Genomic DNA, 20928 nt, shown 5'->3' with positions numbered 1-20928 from the left:
ATCACCATCGTCATCACCAATGATCCTCTCATTGGGAGGGGGTCAAGCTCCATCAACATCTTCACCAGCACCATCTCATCTCAAACCCTAGTTCATCTCTTGTATCCAATCTTTGTATCCAAACCTTAGATTGGTACCTGTGGGTTGCTAGTAGTGTTGATTACTCCTTGTAGTTGATGCTAGTTGGTTTACTTAGTGGAAGATCATATGTTCATATCCATTATGCATATTAATACCCCTCTGATTATGAACATGAATATGCTTTGTGAGTAGTTGCGTTTGTTCCTGAGGACATGGGAGAAGTCCTGCTATAAGTAATCATGTGTATTTGGTATTCGTTCAATATTTTGATGAGATGTATGTTGTCTTTCCTCTAGTGGTGTCATGTGAACGTCAACTACATGACACTTCACCATTATTTGGGCCTAGATGAAGGCATTGGGAAGTAATAAGTAGATGATGGGTTGCTAGAGTGACAGAAGCTTAAACCCTAGTTTATGCGTTGCTTCGTAACGGGCTGATTTGGATCCATATGTTTCATGCTATGGTTAGGTTTACCTTAATACTTCTGTTGTAGTTGTGAATGCTTGCAATAGGGGTTAATCATAAGTGGGATGCTTGTCCAAGTAAGGACAATACCCAAGCACCGGTCCACACACATATCAAATTATCAAAGTACCGAACGTGAATCATATGAACGTGATGAAAACTAGCTTGATGATAATTCCCATGTGTCCTCGGGAGCACTTTCCTTTATATAAGAGTTTGTCCAGGCTTGTCCTTTGCTACAAAAAGGATTGGGCCATCTTGCTGCACCTTATTTACTTGCATTACTTGTTACTTGTTACAAATTACCTTGTCAAAAACTATCTGTTACCGATAATTTCAGTGCTTGCAGAGAATACCTTACTGAAAACTGCTTATCATTTCCTTCTGCTCCTCGTTGGGTTCGACACTCTTACTTATCGAAAAGGCTACAATAGATCCCCTACACTTGTGGGTCATCACTTAGGTTTCTAGCCAAACCACAGTTCATATGGTGTCGTCTCAACGGATTTAGATGGTGCCCTATTTAATGTGAATGCAGTTGTCTCTAATGCATAACCCCAAAACGATAGTGGTAATTTGATAAGAGACATCATAGATTGCACCACATCTAATAAAGTACGGTTATGACGTTCGGACACACCATTACATTGTGGTGTTCTAGGTGGCGTGAGTTGCGGAACTATTCCACGTTGTTTAAAATGAAGACCAAACTCGTAACTCGAATATTTGTTTCCGCGATAAGCTCGTAGAAACTTTATTTTCTTGTTACAATGATTTTCCACTTCACTCTCAAATTCTTTGAACTTTTCAAATGTTTCAGACTTATGTTTCATCAATTAGATATACCCATATCTGCTCAAATCATCTGTGAAGGTCAGAAAATAACGATACCCGCCGCGAGCCTCAACACTCATCGGATTGCATACATCGGCATGTATTATTTCTAATAAGTCAGTTGCTTGCTCCATTGTTTTGGAGAACAGAGTTTTAGTCCTCTCGAGGCATGGTTCGCAAGCATCAAATGATTCTAATCAAGTGATTCCAAAAGTCCATCAACATGGAGTTTATTCATGCGCTTTACACCAATATGACCTAAACGGCAGTGCCACATATAAGTTGCACTATCATTATTAACTTTGCATCTTTTGGCTTCAATATTATGAATATGTGTATTACTACGTTCGAGATTCAATAAACCATTTATATTGAGTGTATGACCATAGAAGGTTTTATTCATGTAAATAGAACAATAATTATTCTATGACTTAAATGAATATCTGTATTGCAATAAACATGATCCAATCATATTTATGCTCAATGCAAACACCAAATAACATTTATTTTAGGTTTAACACTAATCCCGAAGGTAAAGGGAGTGTGCGATGGTGATCTTATCAACCTTGGAATCACTTCCAACTCTCATCATCACCTCGCCCTTAACTAGTCTCTGTTTATTTTGCAACTCCCGTTTCGAGTTACTACTCTTAGCAATTGAACCAGTATCAAATACTGAGGGGTTGCTATAAACACTAGTAAAGTACACATCAATAACATGTATATCAAATACACTTTTGTTCACTTTGCCATCCTTCTTATCCGCCAAGTATCTAGGGCAGTTCCACTTCCAGTGACCATTTCCTTTGCAGTAGAAGCACTCGGTTCCAGGCTTGGGTCTAGCTTTGGGCTTCTTCATGGGAGCAGCAACTTGCTTGCTATTCTTATTTGAAGTTCCTCTTTCTTTCCCTTTGCCCTTTTCTTGAAACTAGTAGTCTTGTTAACCATCAACACTTGATACTATTTCTTGATTTCTACCTTCGCCGATTTCAGCATCGCGAAGATCTTGGGAATTACTTTCGTCATTCCTTGCATATTATAGTTCATCACGAAGTTCTAGTAACTTGGTGATAGTGACTAGAGAACTCTGTCAATCACTATCTTATCTGGAAGATTAACTCCCACTTGATTCAAGTGATTGTAGTACTCAGACATTCTGAGCACATGCTCACTAGCTGAGCTATTCTCCTCCATCTTGTAGGCAAAGTACTTGTCAGAGGTCTCATACCTCTCGACTCGGGCATGAGTCTAAAATACAAATTTCAGCTCATGGAACATCTTATATGCTCCGTGGTGTTCAAAACATTCTTGAAGTCCCGGTTCTAAGCCGTAAAGCATGGTGCACTAAACTATCAAGTAGTCATCATACCGAGCTTTGCCAAACGTTCAAAACGTCTACATCTACTCCTGCAATAGGTCCGTCACCTAGCGGTGCATCAAGGACATAATTCTTCTGTGCAGCAATGAGGATAATCCTCAGATCACGGACCTAGTCTGCATCATTGCTACTATCATCTTTCAACATAGTTTTTCTCTAGGATCATATAAAAATAAAGGGGGAGCTACATCGCGAGCTATTAGTCTACAACATAGATATGCTAATACTATCAGGACTAAGTTCATGATAAATTAAAGTTCAATTAATCATATTACTTAAGAACTCCCACTTAGATAGACATCCCTCTAATCATCTAAGTGATCACGAGATCCATATCAACTAAACCATGTCCGATCATCACGTGAGATGGAGTAGTTTTCAATAGTGAACATCACTATGTTGATCATATCTATTATATGATTCACACTCGACCTTTCGGTCTCAGTGTTCCGAGGCCATATCTGCATATGCTAGGCTCGTCAAGTTTAACTCCAGTATTCCGCGTGTGCAAAACTGGCTTGCACCCGTTGTATGTGAACGTAGAGCTTATCACACCCGATCATCATGTGGTGTCTCGGCATGACGAACTGTAGCAACGGTACATACTCAGGGAGAACACTTGTACCTTGAAATTTAGTGAGAGATCATCTTATAATGCTACCACCGAACTAAGCAAAATAAGATGCATAAAGGATAAACATCACATGCAATCAATATAAGTGATATGATATGGCCATCATCATCTTGTGCCTTTGATCTCCATCTCCAAAGCACCGTCATGATCACCATCGTCACCGGCTTGACACCTTGATTTTCATCGAAGCATCATTGTCGTCTCGCCAACTATTGCTTCTATGACTATTGCTACCGCTTAGTGATAAAGTAAAACAATTACATGACGATTGCATTTCATACAATAAAGCGACAACCATATGGCTCCTACCAATTGCCAATAACTCCGTTACAAAACATGATCATCTCATACAATAAAATTTAGCATCATGTCTTGACCATATCACATCACAACATGCCCTGCAAAAACTAGTTAGACATCCTCTACTTTGTTGTTGCAAGTTTTACATGGCTGCTAAGGGCTGAGCAAGAACCGTTCTAACCTACGCATCAAAAACCACAACGCGGTATAGTGATTGCTTTTTGATCTTCAGAAAGAACCCTGTTCATTGAATCCAATTCAACTAAAGTTGGAGAAACAGACACCCACTAGCCACCTGTGTGCGAAGCATGTCGGAATAACTAGTCTCGCATAAGCGTACGCGTAATGTCGGACTGAGCCGCTTCATCCAACAATGCTGCTGAATCAAGAATCAACTAGTGATGGCAAGCAAGATGTATATACCCACGCCCACAACTCCATTGTGTTCTACTCGTGCAAATAACATCTACGCATAGACCTAGATCGGATGCCACTGTTGGGGAACACAATAATTTAAAACAATTTCCTACGCACACACAAGATCCATCTAGGTGATGCATAGCAATGAGAGGGGAAGAGTGTTGTCCACGTACCCTCGTAGGCCATAAGCGGAAGCGTTATGACAACGCGGTTGATGTAGTCGTACGTCTTCATGATCCGACCGATCCTAGCACCGAAAGTACGGCACCTCCGCGATCTGCACATGTTCATCTCGGTGATGTCCCATGAACTCTAGATCCAGCTGAGTGACGGGGGGAGAGCTTCGTCAGCACGACGGCGTGATGACGGTGATGATGAAGTTACCGACGCAGGGCTTCGCCTAAGCACTACAACGATATGACCGAGGTGGAAAGCTGTGGAGGGGGGCACCGCACACGGCTAAACAATCAACTTGTGTGTTCTAGGGTGCCCCCTGCCCCCGTATATATAGGAGCAAGGGGCGGGGGCCGGCGGCCTCATAGGGTGCGCCCCAAGGGGGGAATCCTACTCCTACTAGGAGTAGTTTCCCCCTTTCCTAGTCCAACTAGGAGGGGAAGGAAAAAGGAGGAGGGGAGAAGGAAAGAGGGGGCCGACCCCCCAATCCCTAAACCAATTCGGTTTGGGCCTAGTGGCGCGCGCCCCACAGCTCCCTTGCTTCCCTCTATTTCCACTAAGGCCCATGAAGGCCCATTGACCCCCCCCCGGGGGGCTCCGGTAACTCCCCGGTACTCCGATATTTATTCGGTGACCCCCAGAACCTTTCCGGTGTTCGAATATAACCTTCCAATATATCAATATTTATGTCTCGACCATTTCAAGACTCCTCGTTATGTCCGTGATCACATCCGGGACTCCGAACTACCTTCGGTTCATCAAAACACATAAACTCATAATACCGAACGTCATCGAACATTAAGCATGTGGACCCTACGGGTTCGAGAACTATGTAGACATGACCGAGACTCACTTTCGGTCAATAACCAATAGCAGAACCTGGATGCTCATATTGGTTGCTACATATTCTATGAAGATCTTTATTGGTCAAACCGCATAACAACATACGTTGTTCCTTTGTCATCGGTATGTTACTTGCCTGAGATTTGATCGTCGGTATCTCAATACCTAGTTCAATCTCGTTACTGGCAAGTCTCTTTACTTGTTCTGTAATGCAACATCCCCTAACTAACTCATTAGTCACATTGCTTGCAAGGCTTATAGTGATGTGCATTACCGAGAGGGCCCAGAGATACCTCTCTGACAATCGGAGTGACAAATCCTAATCTCGATCTATGCCAACTCAACAAAACACCATCAGAGACACCTGTAGAGCATCTGTATAATCACCCAGTTACGTTGTGACATTTAATAGCACACTAAGTGTTCCTCCGGTATTCGAGAGTTGCATAATCTCATAGTCATAGGAACATGTATAAGTTATGGAGAAAGTAATAGCAATAAACTAAACGATCATAGTGCTAAGATAACGGATGGGTCAAGTCAATCACATCATTCTCTAATGATGTGATCCCGTTCATCAAATTACAACTCATTTCTATGGCTAGGAAACTTAACCATCTTTGATTAACGAGCTAGTCAAGTAGAGGCATACTAGTGACACTCTGTTTTGTCTATGTATTCACACATGTACTAAGTTTCCGATTAATACAATTCTAGCATGAATAAGAAACATTTATCATGATATAAGGAAATATAAATAACAACATTATTATTGCCTCTAGGGCATATTTCCTTTAGTTTCAAATGAAGACCAAACTCATAACTCAAATATTCACCTCCATGATAAGATCGTAGAAACTTAACTTTTTTGTTACGATGATTTTCCATTTCACTCTGAAATTCTTTCAACTTTTCAAATGTTCCAGACTTACGTTTCATTAAGTAGATATACCCATATCTTCTCAAATCATCCGTGAAGGTTCGAAAATAATGATACTCGCCACGAGCATCAACACTCATTGAACCGCATACATCAGTATGTGTAATTTCCAATAAGTCTGTTGCTCGTTCCATTGTTCCGGAGAACGAAGTCTTAGTCATCTTGTCCATGAGGCATGGTTTGCAAGCATCATGTGATTCCAAAAGTCCATCAGCATGGAGTTTCTTCATAACTCAAATAAGTTGCACTATCATTATTAAACATATACCTTTTGGCTTCAATACTATGAATATGTGTATCACTACTATCGAGATTTAGTAACAATAGACCACTCATCAAGGGTGCATGACCATAAAAGATATTACTCATATAAATAGAACAACCATTATTCTCTAATTTAAATGAATAATCGTCTCGCATAAAACAAGATCCAGATATAATGTTCATGCTTAACACTGGCACCAAATAACAATTATCCAGGTCTAATACTAATCCCGAAGGTAGATGTAGAGGTAGCATGCCGACGATTATCACATCGACTTTGGAACCATTTCCCAAGCGCATCGTCACCTCGTCCTTAGCCAATCTTCGCTTAATCCGTAGCCCCTGTTTCGAGTTGCAAATATTAGCAACAAAACCAGTATCAAATACCCAGGTGCTACTGCGAGCATTAGTAAGGTACACATCAATAACATGTATATCAAATATACCTTTCACTTTGCCATCCTTCTTATGCGCCAAATACTTGGGGCAGTTCCACTTCCAGTGACCAGTCCCTTTGTAGTAGAAGCACTCAGTTTCAGGCTTAGGTCCAGACTTGGGCTTCTTCACTTCAGCAGCAACTTGCTTGTTGTTCTTTTTGAAGTTCCCCTTCTTCCCTTTGCCCTTCTCCTTGAAACTAGTGGTCTTGTTGACCATCAGCACTTTATGCTCTTTCTTGATTTCTACCTCCGCAGCCTTTAGCATTGTGAAGAGCTCGGGAATTGTCTTATCCATCCCTTGCATATTATAGTTCATAACGAAGCTCTTGTAGCTTGGTGGTAGTGATTGAAGAACTCTGTCAATGACACTATCATGAGGAAGATTAACTCCCAGCTGAGTGAAGTGGTTGTGGTATCCAGACATTCTAAGTATATGTTCACTGACATAACTATTCTCCTCCATTTTGCAGTTGTAGAACTTATTGGAGACTTCATATCTCTCAATCCGGGCATTTGCTTGAAATATTAACTTCAACTCCTGGAACATCTCATATGCTCTATGACGTTCAAAATGTCATTGAAGTCCTGGTTCTAAGACGTAAAGCATGGCACACTGAACTATCGAGTAGTCATCAGCTTTGCTCTGCCAGACGTTCTTAACGTTGTCAGCAGCATCTGCAGCAGGCTTGTCACCCGGCGGTGCTTCCAGGATGTAATTCTTCTGTGTAGCAATTAGGATAATCCTCAAGTTACGGACCCAGTCCGTGTAATTGCTACCATCATCTTTCAACTTATCTTTCTCTAGGAACACATTAAAATTCAACGGAACAACAACACGGGCCATCTATCTACAACAACATAGACATGCAAAATACTATCAGGTACTAAGTTCATGGTAAATTAAAGCTCAATTAATCATATTACTTAAGAACTCCCACTTAGATAGACATCCCTCTAATCATCTAAGTGATCACGTGATCCATATCAACTAAACCATGTCCGATCATCACGTGAGATGGAGTAGTTTTCAATGGTGAACATCACTATGTTGATCATATCTACTATATGATTAACGCTTGACCTTTCGGTCTCAGTGTTCTGAGGCCATATCTGCATATGCTAGGCTCGTCAAGTTTAACCCGAGTATTCTGCGTGTGCAAAACTGGCTTGCACCCATTGTATGTGAACATAGAGCTTATCACACCCGATCATCACGTGGCATCTCGGCATGACGAACTGTAGCAATGGTGCATACTCAGGGAGAACACTTGTACCTTGAAATTTAGTGAGAGATCATCTTATAATGCTACCGCCGAACTAAGAAAAATAAGATGCATAAAGGATAAACATCACATGCAATCAAATATAAGTGATATGATATGGCCATCATCATCTTGTGACTTTGATCTCCATCTCCAAAGCACCGTCATGATCAGTATCATCACCGGCTTGACACCTTGATCTCCATTGTAGCATCGCTGTCATCTCGCCAATTATTGCTTCTACGACTATTGCTACCGCTTAGTGATAAAGTAAAGCAATTACATGGAGATTGCATTTCATACAATAAAGCGACAACCATATGGCTCCTGCCAGTTGCTGATAACTGTGTTACAAAACATGATCATCTCATACAATGATTTATATAATCACCTCTTGACCATATCACATCACAACATGCCCTGCAAAAACAAATTAGACGTCCTCTACTTTTTTGTTGCAAGTTTTACGTGGCTGCTACGGGCTTCTAGCAAGAACCGTTCTTACCTACGCATCAAAAACCACAACGTAGTATAGTGATTGCTTTTTAATCTTCAGAAAGAACCCTGTTCATTGAAACCGATTCAAGTAAAGTTGGAGAAACGGACACCCACTAGCCACATGTGTGCGAAGCACGTCGGTAGAACCAGTATCACGTAAGCGTACGCGTAATGTCGGTCTGAGCCGCTTCATCCAACAATACCACTGAATCAAGAATCAACTAGTGACGGAAAGCGATATGTATATACTCACGCCCACAACTCCTTTGTGTTCTACTCGTGCATATAACATCTACGCATAGACCTGGCTCTGATGCCACTGTTGGGGAACGCAGTAATTTCAAAAAAATTCCTACGCACATGCAAGATCCATCTAGGTGATGCATAGCAACGAGAGGGGAGAGTGTTGTCCACGTGCCCTCATAGACCGTAAGCGGAAGCGTTATGACAACGCGGTTGATGTAGTCGTACATCTTCACAATCTGACCGATCTTAGCACCGAAGGTACGGCACCTCCGCGATCTGCACACGCTCAGCTCAATGACGTCCCATGAACTCTAGATCCAGATGAGGTCGAGGGAGAGTTTCGTCAGCACGACGGCGTGATGACGGTGACGATGAAGTTACCGACGCAGGGCTTCACCTAAGCTCTACAACAATATGACCGAGGTGGAAATCTGTGGAGGGGGGCACCGCACATGGCTAAACTATCAACTTGTGTGTCTATGGGGTGCCCCCTGTCGGTGTCAAAACCGGTGGATCTCGGGTAGGGGGTCCCGAATTGTGTGTCTAAGGCGGATGGTAACAGGAGGCAGGGGACACGATGTTTACCCAGGTTCGGGCCCTCTCGATGGAGGTACTACCCTACTTCCTGCTTAACTGATCTTGATGGTATGAGTATTACAAGAGTTGATCTACCACGAGATCGTAGAGGCTAAACCCTAGAAGCTAGCCTATGATTATGATTGTACTTGTCCTACGGACTAAACCCTCCTGTTTATATAGACACCAGAGGGGGCTAGGGTTACACAGAGTCGGTTACAAGGGAGGATATCTACATATCCGAATTGCCAAGCTTGCCTTCCACGCAAAGGAGGGTCCCACCCGGACACGGGACGAAGTCTTCAATCTTGTATCTTCATACTCCAACAGTCCGGCCAAAGTATATAGTCCGTCTGTCTGAGGACCCCCTAATCTAGGACTCCCTTAGTAGCCCCTGAACCAGGCTTCAACGACGATGAGTCCGGCGCACAGATTGTCTTCGGCATTGCAAGGCGGGTTCCTTCTCCGAATACTGCATAGAAGATTTTGAACACAAGGATCATGTCCGGCTCTGCAAAACAAATTCCACATACCACCGTAGAGAGTATAATATTTCCACAAATCCAATCTGCTGACAATTTTTCATAACGTGACGTCCTGTCGTGGCCTCGTCATTACGAACCATTTTTCCCTGCCTGCCATTGCACGTGTTGCGAGGCCGTTTTATTGGCATGTCTTGTCGAAGCACAGATCGTGTCCCCTTATTACGGGATTCTCATCAATACGGGTGTGGGTAACCCAACCGTGCTTGTTAGTATGACTCCTCGATTTTAGGCAAGTTCCAAATGGGCATGCGGAGGACGCTTGATATTCGCCCTCTTTATAAAGGGGCCAAGGCCTGTCGTTTTCTTCTCGCGCTCGATCCTCCCCTTCCCCCACCTTGAGTTCCAACACCCAAGGCTTAGGCTAAGTGCTTCGGACCTTCAACCATGTCCGGATCCAACCTTCAAGGCCGGTGGATGGATTCCTCTGTCACAGAGGTGGACATTAAGAAGCTAAGGGAAGCCAGGTATCTGACCGCCGAAATCTCGCACAGGCTGCCTGCTCAAGGGAAGGTCATCCCTACTCCCGAACCCAACGAGAGCGTCGTATTTGTTTCCCACTTCCTCCGAGGGCTAGGTTTTATTCTTGATCCCTTTGTTAGAGGGATTATGTTCTATTACGGGCTCGATTTCCATGATCTAGCCCCAGATTCCATCCTTCACATCTCGTCGTTTATCGTCGTGTGTGAGGCCTTCCTCCGCATCACCCCACACTTCGGCTTATGGTTCAAGACCTTCAACGTGAAGCCGAAGATGATCGATGGGCAACACGCAGAATGCGGAGGCGCCACAATAAGCAAAGGCGTCGATGCCCCTTGGCCAAAGGGTTCCTTCCCGGAGGTGTCCAACTTATGGCAGCGGAGTGGTTTTACATCACAGCTCCCCGAAGTACTAAGTGGGTAGCTCCCCCCGCCTTCCGTTCACCCCCCCCCCCCCGCCGCAACTGGCGTCATGGGTCAACAAGGGGCTAGACTGGGGGCCAGTTAATGACGTGCCGACATTGCAGAGTCACATCCGAGACCTCCTCAAGAGAGATGTCAGCCTTGTCAAGGTAATGCAAGTCATGCTAGTTCGTCGGGTCCTGCCATGCCAACATCGATCTCTCTGTATGTGGGAGTTCAGCTCGGAAGGACCGCAAACTATTCAGTAGTTCTTCGGCATGACGCTCGAAGAGATGTATGGATTGTTCTTCGGATCACGAATAAAGTGTCCGGACACCACCGAGGATGCAGGTCTCAACTGCAACCGTCCAGATACCCACATGAGTAGTTCTACGGCCGAACATGTTGTCTTTTTATTTGTCCCAACATCATTCTGAAAAAATTGCTCTTGGCCAGGACTGGGTAAGAAAGGCGAAGATGATCAGGTGTTCGGCCCCCCTTCCCGAAGGCTCACCGGACCGTGTAATAGCCAGGATGCTTGAGCACACACTTTATCAAGTGCCATCAGGGGAAGATAAAGGGGGGAATAAAGAAGCCGAAAGCGGGCCTCACGCATCACTCATCCAAAATGGGGGAATTAATGTCTCCGTGAAGGAGGATAATCGGGGAGGAGAATCTAGAATCCCCTCTCCCCAAGGAAGGAAAAGGACCGCCTCTGAAGACTTGGAAGTGAAGGTTTCCAAACGAGGGAAAAAACCTTCGCCAGGGGGCCCTGCCCCGGAGGGCGTCCTTACCGCACAGTCCCCGCAAGGGGGCCAGCCCTCCACCGAGCTGTAAGTGAATCAAGAGTACTTTTGGTAAATATATCCTGCTTTATCTCTGAGGACAATAACTGAGACATATATCTTGCAGTCCAGCTCGTAGCCCTTCTCAACAGAGTTCGTCTTCGGGGGATCTTCTTCCGGAGATGATGGAGAGCGAAACGCCTCCCTCTGCCTCCCAGCCTCCTGGGGTGGACGACCCTGAGGTGTCATCATGGAGGGTTTCTCCTGATCCGCCAAGGCCAGAAGGTAACCCTTCGGCCACCCATAGTCCAAAATATTCGTCTCCTACGGAGAGCAACAGAAAGAGTCCGGGACTGTTCGATGGGCAACCGGACGCACTGATGAGTCTTTTGGAGAAAGCGGCTATTTCAGAGGCGCATCGTACTTTAATGGGTACGGTGGTTGAGAGGATTTCATTCGCCAAAAGTGGGTTGCATGAAGCTTTTGTGAGTCTGCTAAGAGGCTTTGAGGTACGCAAAGTAATATATAAATTTTTTGATTTTACCGCACACGCTAGGTGTGCTCTATATAGGTAGTAGCCCTTGAGACTCTGATTGCTGTCCAGAGGTGGCAAACAGAGGATTGTAGTCCCAGGTAATGATCGTGCTGCTTTCATGTGCAGGCGGCTGATAGTCTGGTGGCTGACCGGACTGCTGAGTTGGCCAGAATGAGCCGGTAACTTGATGCAGCAGATGCCGACATTGCGCTTGTGAACAAGCGGCTTGACGAGGCACATGGTATGTATTTTCGGGTGGTCAACAAATATTAAGAGGAGCATGATGCTAATATCTATAATATGTTGTGACTGCAGATGAAGCTGCCGCCGTGGAGACCCTTCGGACGGAACTTGCCCGGGCCAGGGAACAAGCCAGGAGGAGTGATGCGGCCGCCCTAAAGGCGGCCGAAGACTTAAGAGCCAAACAAGCTGCTCATCGCAAGAGCGAAGATAAAATAGCCAAGATGGTTGATGTGCTGAAAGATGCCGCCGGCCGATATGAGCTTCTTGAAAAGGAAAGCCAAGCGAGAGTGGCTGACCTGAAGAAAGTGGTGGAAGCAGCCAAGGAAAACCGTTCTGAAATCAGAGCGGTGAAGGAGGAGCTCCGTCAAGCCAGAGATATCACGGCTGGGAATCCCTTTTTGTTGCGGACGAAGTTCGGAGATCCGAAGTATGCCCCTTTGGGTCAATTATGGAGTGCTGCAGACGCGTATTCGGACTTGGAAATGAGTGCTGCTGATGCGACTGCGTTTTTCAAAGATCAAAAAGATCACAAAGTGGAAAAGTTGTTTTGGTCGTAGTTCAGTGCTCCAACGCGTCCGCTACTGTTAAATGAGCAAATGGCCGAGTGGGCTGAGCTCCATAGGTTGTCCGGGTTTGCCATGAGGTCTATCGTGGACCATCTTTGGCCGGAAGGACCAAGGCCGAAAAGTTATTTTAGTTTAGTGCAACGATTCCTTGGTGTTGTGCCGCATATCGACGCTGTAAATAGGTCAGCGTGCATAGAGGGTGCGCGGATGGCTCTTGCCCGTGTTAAGACATACTGGGCAGAGATGGATGCCACCGCTATTGCAAACCGGGGTCCGGCTGTAGGCCAGGTCTTGGCCGAGCACTATTTTGAAGAAGTCCTAGAAGGCGCTCGTTTAATAGAGGCTCAGTGCTCGAAGAGTATTATGTTTGAGTGATATGTATCCCAATTGTAAAAACAATGCTATTTGGATTATAAAGGTTGTGTTTATACTTTTGCCTGAAAGTATTATGATGCCTCCTGTGCGGCCGTTTTATGTATGTATATAACCTGAAAGTTTGCAGTCGTCGGCTTCAGCCCCCACGCATATAATGCGGGGGTGTTCGGAAAAGCGCGTATTCACACTTGATCCAGCGTCTTGGTCCATTAAGGAGGTGATAGCGCGGGGAACAAGGCAATCGGACTATATTGCTTTAACACTTTCACTTAGCCATAGGAGTTTGACAGTGGGGCTACTATATAGCCCCTGGTACTTCCGCGCTTATCCGAATACGATGCGCGTACATACATGACCGGGAAACCGGTCCTTCGTTAATGCGGAGGAATCGCGAAGATTCCGCTGAGTTCTCGAGTGGTTGACCAGTCTCGCGCTTTATCATGACAGTCAGTTTTCGGCTTTCTCTACTGAGGTGCTCATCCAAATGAACCAGGGCACAATCGCAGTAGTTCTCCCGGTGCCACCTTAGCCGATAGAGAGGAACGTAAGGTAGCAAAACACGGGAGCCGGGCAAACCCAAGTATTGACCAAAGACATGATTCGGAGCTGATGCATATAAGGCCAAACTCGCAACGCCGAACACTCCCTAAGGTATTCGGTCTTTACAATGCATACTGGGCTGAGTAACGCCCTCGATAATAAGCACTGAATTTCCAGGTATGTGCATTAGCCTGACGTGATGAAAATGTCAATAACGCCAGCATCCCTCTTGGTTATGTTGAGTATCCTGAGGGTGTGAAGCAACAAGAGACAGTAAAAAAGGTTTACACAGGGTCTTAATCTAAAAAGAAACCTTTGAAGGGGGCCCTGCTGCTCGTCTGCGCCTGTGTCTCCGTTGTGCCGTATCCTGGAAGGGTGTAGCACGATGATCATCTGTAAGAGAGAAAAGCCCAAGTGAAAGTTTTCGTGCGAAAAATTGGTTATTCTTAATAAACCATTAAAATTCAATCTAAATAAGATCAAGTCGAACTGTAGTCCTTTTTACACATGGGAAGCCCCTAGCACCACCCACAGGGGTATATCCATTGACCCAGCCTTAGGTTTATCTGGGCTATTATAGCTAGTGGTGCGCCGGACTCGTCTAGCCGTGTCCGCGGTCTTGACGATCGATCATTTATTCTGGTTGGAGAGGCCACTCAGTGTTCGGATGCCAAAGCCGCCACACATTCTTCCGCACGTAAGGAACGTTCTGTGTTTCTGCTAACTATGATGATGCCATGTGAGTCGGGCATCTTAAGCTTAATATAAGCGTAATGTGGTATTGCATTAAAACGAGTGAAGGTCGTTCTTCCGAGTAGTGCTTGATAGCCACTTCAGGACGGAGCGATGTCGAAGGTTAAATTTTCACTTCGGAAGTTGTCGGGAGAACCAAATACAACCTCTAGTATTAGAGAGCCTGTGTAGCGGGCCTCTGGGCCTGGTATTACTCCTTTAAAGGTAGTATTGCTTTGGCTGATTCTTGTCGGGTCTATCCCCATTTTGCGGACTGTGTCCTGATATATCATATTAAGACTACTGCCGCCGTCCATAAGGACTCGGGTGAGATGGTATCCGTCAATTATTTGGTCTAGTACCAAGGCAGCTGATCCTCCATGCCGAATACTAGTTGGGTGATCCCTACGATCAAAGGTGATCGGGCAGGCCGACCAGGGGTTGAACTTGGGGGTGACGGGCTCCACGGCGCATATGTCTCGGAGTGCGCGTTTGCTCCTCCTCTTCGTTACGTGAACCATGTTCACATTTTTGACCTCTGGTGGGAATTTTTTCTCTCCCCCGGTGTTCGGCTGGCGAGGCTCATCCTCGTCTTCGCTTGGTGTCTCCCTCCCCTTGTGGTCGGCGTTTAGCTTGCCGGCCTGCTTGAAGACCCAGCATTCCCTGTTGGTGTGATTTGCCGGTTTGTTGGAGGTTCCATGAATCTGACATAATCTGTCTAGAATCTTGTTTAGGCTGGACGGTCCGTCTCTGCTGCCTTTAAATGGATTTTTTCGTTGATCAGGTCGAGAGCCCCTGAATCCGGCGTTTACCGCCGTGTTGTCTGGGTTGTCTTCATTGTTTCGACACTTGCTTTTATTGCGGCGTGGTTTTCCATTGCCATCCCTGACTTTGGATGTGCTTGGGTCGCTGGTGCCGCTACGGGCCAGCCAACTATCTCCGCCCGCGCAAAAGCGGGTCATAAGGCTTGTTAGGGCTGCCATTGTCCTCGGTTTTTCCTGACCGAGGTGTCTGGCGAGCCATTCGTCCCGGACACTGTGTTTGAAAGCCGCTAAGGCTTCGGCATTCGGGCAGTCGACAATTTGATTCTTCTTAGTGAGGAATCTGTTCCAAAGCTTCGGGCTGACTCTCCGGGCTGTTGAATTATGTGACTTAAATCGTCTGCATCCAGAGGTCGGACATAGGTCCCTTGAAAATTAGTCCTAAAAGCATCTTCGAGCTCTTCCCAACTTCCAATTGAGTTTTCGGTGAGGCTCTTCAGCCAGTGCCGAGCTGGTCCTTTCAACTTGAGGGGTAAGTATTTGATGGCGTGGAGATCATCTCCGCAAGCCATGTGGATATGAAGGATAAAGTCCCCAATCCAGAGCCCAGGGTCTGTCGTTCCGTCGTATGCCTCTATGTTCACGGGTTCGAATCCTTCGGGAAATTCGTGATCCAGCACCTCATCGCTGAAGCATAGGGGGTGCGCGGCACCCCTGTATTTGGGTGTGCCATGGCGTTCTGATGGTTGTAGTGTTCTGTTTTGATTCTGTGCCGGAGCGCGCTTCCTAGATCCGTAGATGGACCTGGTCAGACCGGCTTTTTGGTGCAAGTCATCATGTAAATTGTGCACTGACTTATGTTCAACATCGTTAGCCGCCCTATCGCGGCCACGGGGTGGTCGATCCGGCTAATCAACCGTTTTATTTTTTGGCTGTGTGGGCTCTAAAGCCTCGTCATCGAATTCAGGCAGCAGCTTGCGCTTTGGATAGCTCTTTGTGTGGCAACTGCCACCGTACTTTTCTTCAGTGTCGAGCACTTTGTTCCATCTACTATTGAGTGTATTTTGTGTAGCTTTAATCCTTTGCTTCTGCTTCTTTAGACTCCTCGCGGTGGCAATAAGCCTATATGGAGGTTCTCTTGCTCCAAGTACCTTTCTAGGATGATGTGTGCATCATCGTCCGGACTGTTCTCTGATACGTCTCCAATGTATCTATAATTTTTGATTGTTCCATGCTATTATATTATCAACCTTGGTTTTTTTATATGCTATTTTATATGATTTTTGGGACTAACCTATTAACCCAGAGCCCAGTGCCAGTTTTTGTTTTTCCCTTGTTTCAGTGTTTCGTAGAAAAGGAATATCAAACGGAGCCCAAACAGAATGAAACCTTCAGAAAAGTTATTTTTGGAAAGAAAGCAATACAAGAGACTTGGAGTGCACGGCAGGGGATCAACTGAAGGAAATATGCCCTAGAGGAAATAATAAAGTTATTATTTATTTCCTTATATCATGGTAAATGTTTATTATTCATGCTAGAATTGTATTAACCGGAAACATAATACATGTGTGAATACATAGACAAACAGTATGTCACTAGTATGCCTCTATTTGACTAGCTCGTTGAATCAAAGATGGTTAAGTTTCCTAGCCATAGACATGAGTTGTCATTTGATTAACGGGGTCACATCATTAGACAATTATGTGATTGACTTGACCCATTCCGTTAGCATAGCACTTGATTGTTTAGTTTGTTGCTATTGCTTTCTTCATGGCTTATACATGTTCCTATGACTATGAGATTATGCAACTCCCGTTTACCGGAGGAACACTTTGTGTGCTACCAAATGTCACAACGTAACTGGGTGATTATAAAGGTGCTCTACAGGTGTCTCCGAAGGTACTTATTGGGTTGGCGTATTTCGAAATTAGGATTTGTCACTCTGATTGTCGGAGAGGTATCTCTGGGCCCACTCGGTAATGCACATCACTATAAGCCTTGCAAGCATTGCAACTAATGAGTTAGTTGCGGGATGATGTGTTACGGAACGAGTAAAGAGACTTGCCGGTAACGAGATTGAACTAGGTATTGAGATACCGACGATCGAATCTCGGGCAAGTAACATACCGATGACAAAGGGAACAACGTATGTAGTTATGCAGTCTGACCGATAAAGATCTTCGTACAATATGTGGGAGCCAATATGAGCATCCAGGTTCCGCTATTGGTTATTGACCGGAGACGTGTCTCGGTCATTTCTACATAGTTCTCGAACCCGTAGGGTCCGCACGCTTAAGGTTCGATGACGGTTATATTATGAGTTTATGTGTTTTGATGTACCGAAGGAGTTCGGAGTCCCGGATGAGATCGGGGACATGACGAGGAGTCTCGAAATGGTCAAGACGTAAAGATCGATATATTGGACGACTATATTCGGACATCGGAAAGGTTCCGAGTGATTTGGGTATTTTTGGGAGTATGGGGGAGTTATGGGAATTCGTATTGGGCCTTAATGGGCCATACGGGAAAGGAGAGAAAGGCCTCAAAGGGTGGCCGCACCCCTCCCCATGGGCTGGTCCGAATTGGACTAGGGAGGGGGGCGCCCCTTCCTTCCTTCTCCTTTTCCCTTCCCTTTCCTTCTCTCCTACTCCTACTACTTGGAATGGATCCTAGTTCTACTAGGAAAGGGGGAATCCTACTCCCGGTGGGAGTAGGACTCCCCTAGGGCGTGCCATAGAGAGGGTCGGCCCCTCCCCTCCTCCACTCCTTTATATACGTGGCCAGGGGGCACCCCATAGACACAACAATTGATCTCTTGATCTCTTAGCCGTGTGTGGTGCCCCTCTCCACCATAATCCACCTCGGTCATATCGTAGCGGTGCTTAGGCGAAGCCCTGCGTCGGTAGAACATCATCATCGTCACCACGCCGTCGTGCTGACGGAACTCTCCCTCAAAGCTTGGATGGATCGGAGTTCGAGGGACATCATCGAGTTGAACGTGTGCAGAACTCGAAGGTGTCGTGCATTCGGTACTTGATCGGTCGGATCGTGAAGACGTACGACTACATCAACCGCATTGTGCTAACGCTTCCGCTTTCGGTCTACGAGGGTACGTAGACAACACTCTCCCCTCTCGTTGCTATGCATCACCATGATCTTGCGTGTGCGTAGGAAAATTTTGAAATTACTACGTTCCCCAACAGTGGTATTGGAGCCAGGTTTTATGCGTTGATGTATTATGCACGAGTAGAACACAAGTGAGTTGTGGGCGATATAAGTCATACTGCTTACCAGCATGTCACACTTTGGTTTGGCGGTATTGTTGGATGAAGCGGCCCGGACATGACGCGTACGCTTACGCGAGACTGGTTTTACCGCCGTGCTATGCACACAGGTGACTAGTGGGTGTCAGTTTCTCCAACTTTAGTTGAACTGAGTGTGGCTACGCCCGGTCCTTGAGAAGGTTAAAATAGCACCAACTTGACAAACTATCGTTGTGGTTTTGATGCGTAGGTAAGAATGGTTCTTGCTAAGCCCGTAGCAGCCACGTAAAACTTGCAACAACAAAATAGAGGACGTCTAACTTGTTTTTGCAGGGCATGTTGTGATGTGATATGGTCAAGACGTGATGAGATATAAGTTGTTGTATAAGATGATCATGTTTTGTTGAAGTTATCGGCAACTGTAAGAAGCCTTATGGTTGTCTCTTTATTGCATAAGATGCAAGCGCCAAAAAATTGCTTTACTTTATCGCTATGCGATAGCAATAGTTGCAAGAGCAATAGTTGGCGAGACTACCATGTGACGACACATTGATATAGATCAAGATGATGGAGATCATGGTGTCATGCCGGTGACGATGGAAATTATGACGATGCTTTGGAGATGGAGATCAAAGGCACAAGATGATGATGGCCATATCATGTCACATATTTTGCTTGCATGTGATGTTTGTCTTTTATACATCTTATTTTGCTTAGTTCGGCGGTAGCATTATAAGATGGTCTCTCACTAAATTTCAAGATAAAAGTGTTCTCCCTGAGTATGCACCGTTGCCAAAGTTTGTCGTTCCCAGACACCACGTGATGATCGGGTGTGATAAGCTCTACGTCCATCTACAACGGGTGCAAGCCAGTTTTGCACACATAGAATACTCAGGTTAAACTTGACGAGCCTAGCATATGCAGATATGGCCTTGGAACACTGAGACCGAAAGGTCGAGCGTGAATCATATAGTAGATATGATCAACATAATGATGTTCACCATTGGAAGCTACTCCATTCCACGTGATGATCGGTTATGGTTTAGTTGATTTGGATCACGCGATCACTTAGATGATTAGAGGGATGTCTATCTAAGTGGGAGTTCTTAAGTAATATGATTAATTGAACTTTAATTTATCATGAACTTAGTCCTAGTAGTATTAGCATATCTATGTTGTAGATCAATAGCTCGCGATGTTGCTCCCCGTTTAATTTTTATATGTTCCTAGAGAAAACTAAGTTGAAAGATGTTAGTAGCAATGATGTGGATTAGATCCGTGATCTGAGGTTTATCCTCATTGCTGCACAGAAGGATTATGTCCTTGATGCACCGCTAGGTGACAAACCTATTGCAGGAGCAGATGCAGATGTTATGAACGTTTGGCTAGCCCAATATGATGACTACTTGATAGGTTAGTGCACCATGCTTAAACGTCTTAGAATCGGGACTTCAAAGACGTTTTGAACGTCATGGACCATATGAGATGTTACAGGAGTTGAAGTTAATATTTCAAGTAAATACCCGAGTTGAGAGATATGAAGTCTCCAACAAGTTCTATAGCTAAAAGATGGAGGAGAATAGCTCAAGCAGTGAGCATGTGCTCAGATTGTCTAGGTACTACAATCGCTTGAATCAAGTGGGAGTTAATCTTCCAGATAAAATAGTGATTGACAGAATTCTCTAGTCACCATCACCAAGTTAGTAAATCTTCGTGATGAACTATAATATGCAAGGGATAACGAAAACGATTCCCAAGCTCTTCGTGATGCTGAAATCGACGAAGGTAGAAATCAAGAAAAGCATCAAGTGTTGATGGTAAACAAAACCACTAGTTTCAAGTAAAGGGACAAAGGGAAGAAAGGGGAACTTCAAGAAGAACGGCAAGCAAGTTGCTGCTCAAGTGAAAAACCCAAGTCTGGACCTAAGCCTGAAACTGAGTGCTTCTACTGCAAAGGGACTGGTGACTGGAAGTGGAACTACCCCAAGAAATTGGCGGATAAGAAGGATGGTAAAGTGAACATAGGTATATTTGATATACATGTTATTGATGTGTACTTTACTAATGTTTACAGCAACCCCTTAGTATTTGATACTAGTTCAGTTGCTAAGAATAGTAAGTCGAAACGGGAGTTGCAGAATGAATAGAGACTAGTTAAGGGTGAAGTGACGATGTGTATTGGAAATGGTTCCAAGATTGATATGATCATCATCGCACACTCCCTATACTTTCGGGATTAGTGTTGAACCTAAATAAGTGTTATTTGGTGTTTGCGTTGAGCATGAATATGATTTGATCATGTTTATTGCAATACGGTTATTCATTTAAGTAAGAGAATAAATTGTTGTTC

The sequence above is a fragment of the Triticum urartu genome, chromosome 4 (assembly GCF_003073215.2).
Source record: "Triticum urartu cultivar G1812 chromosome 4, Tu2.1, whole genome shotgun sequence".
Lineage (NCBI taxonomy): Eukaryota > Viridiplantae > Streptophyta > Magnoliopsida > Poales > Poaceae > Triticum > Triticum urartu.
This window is presented reverse-complemented; position numbering follows the sequence as displayed.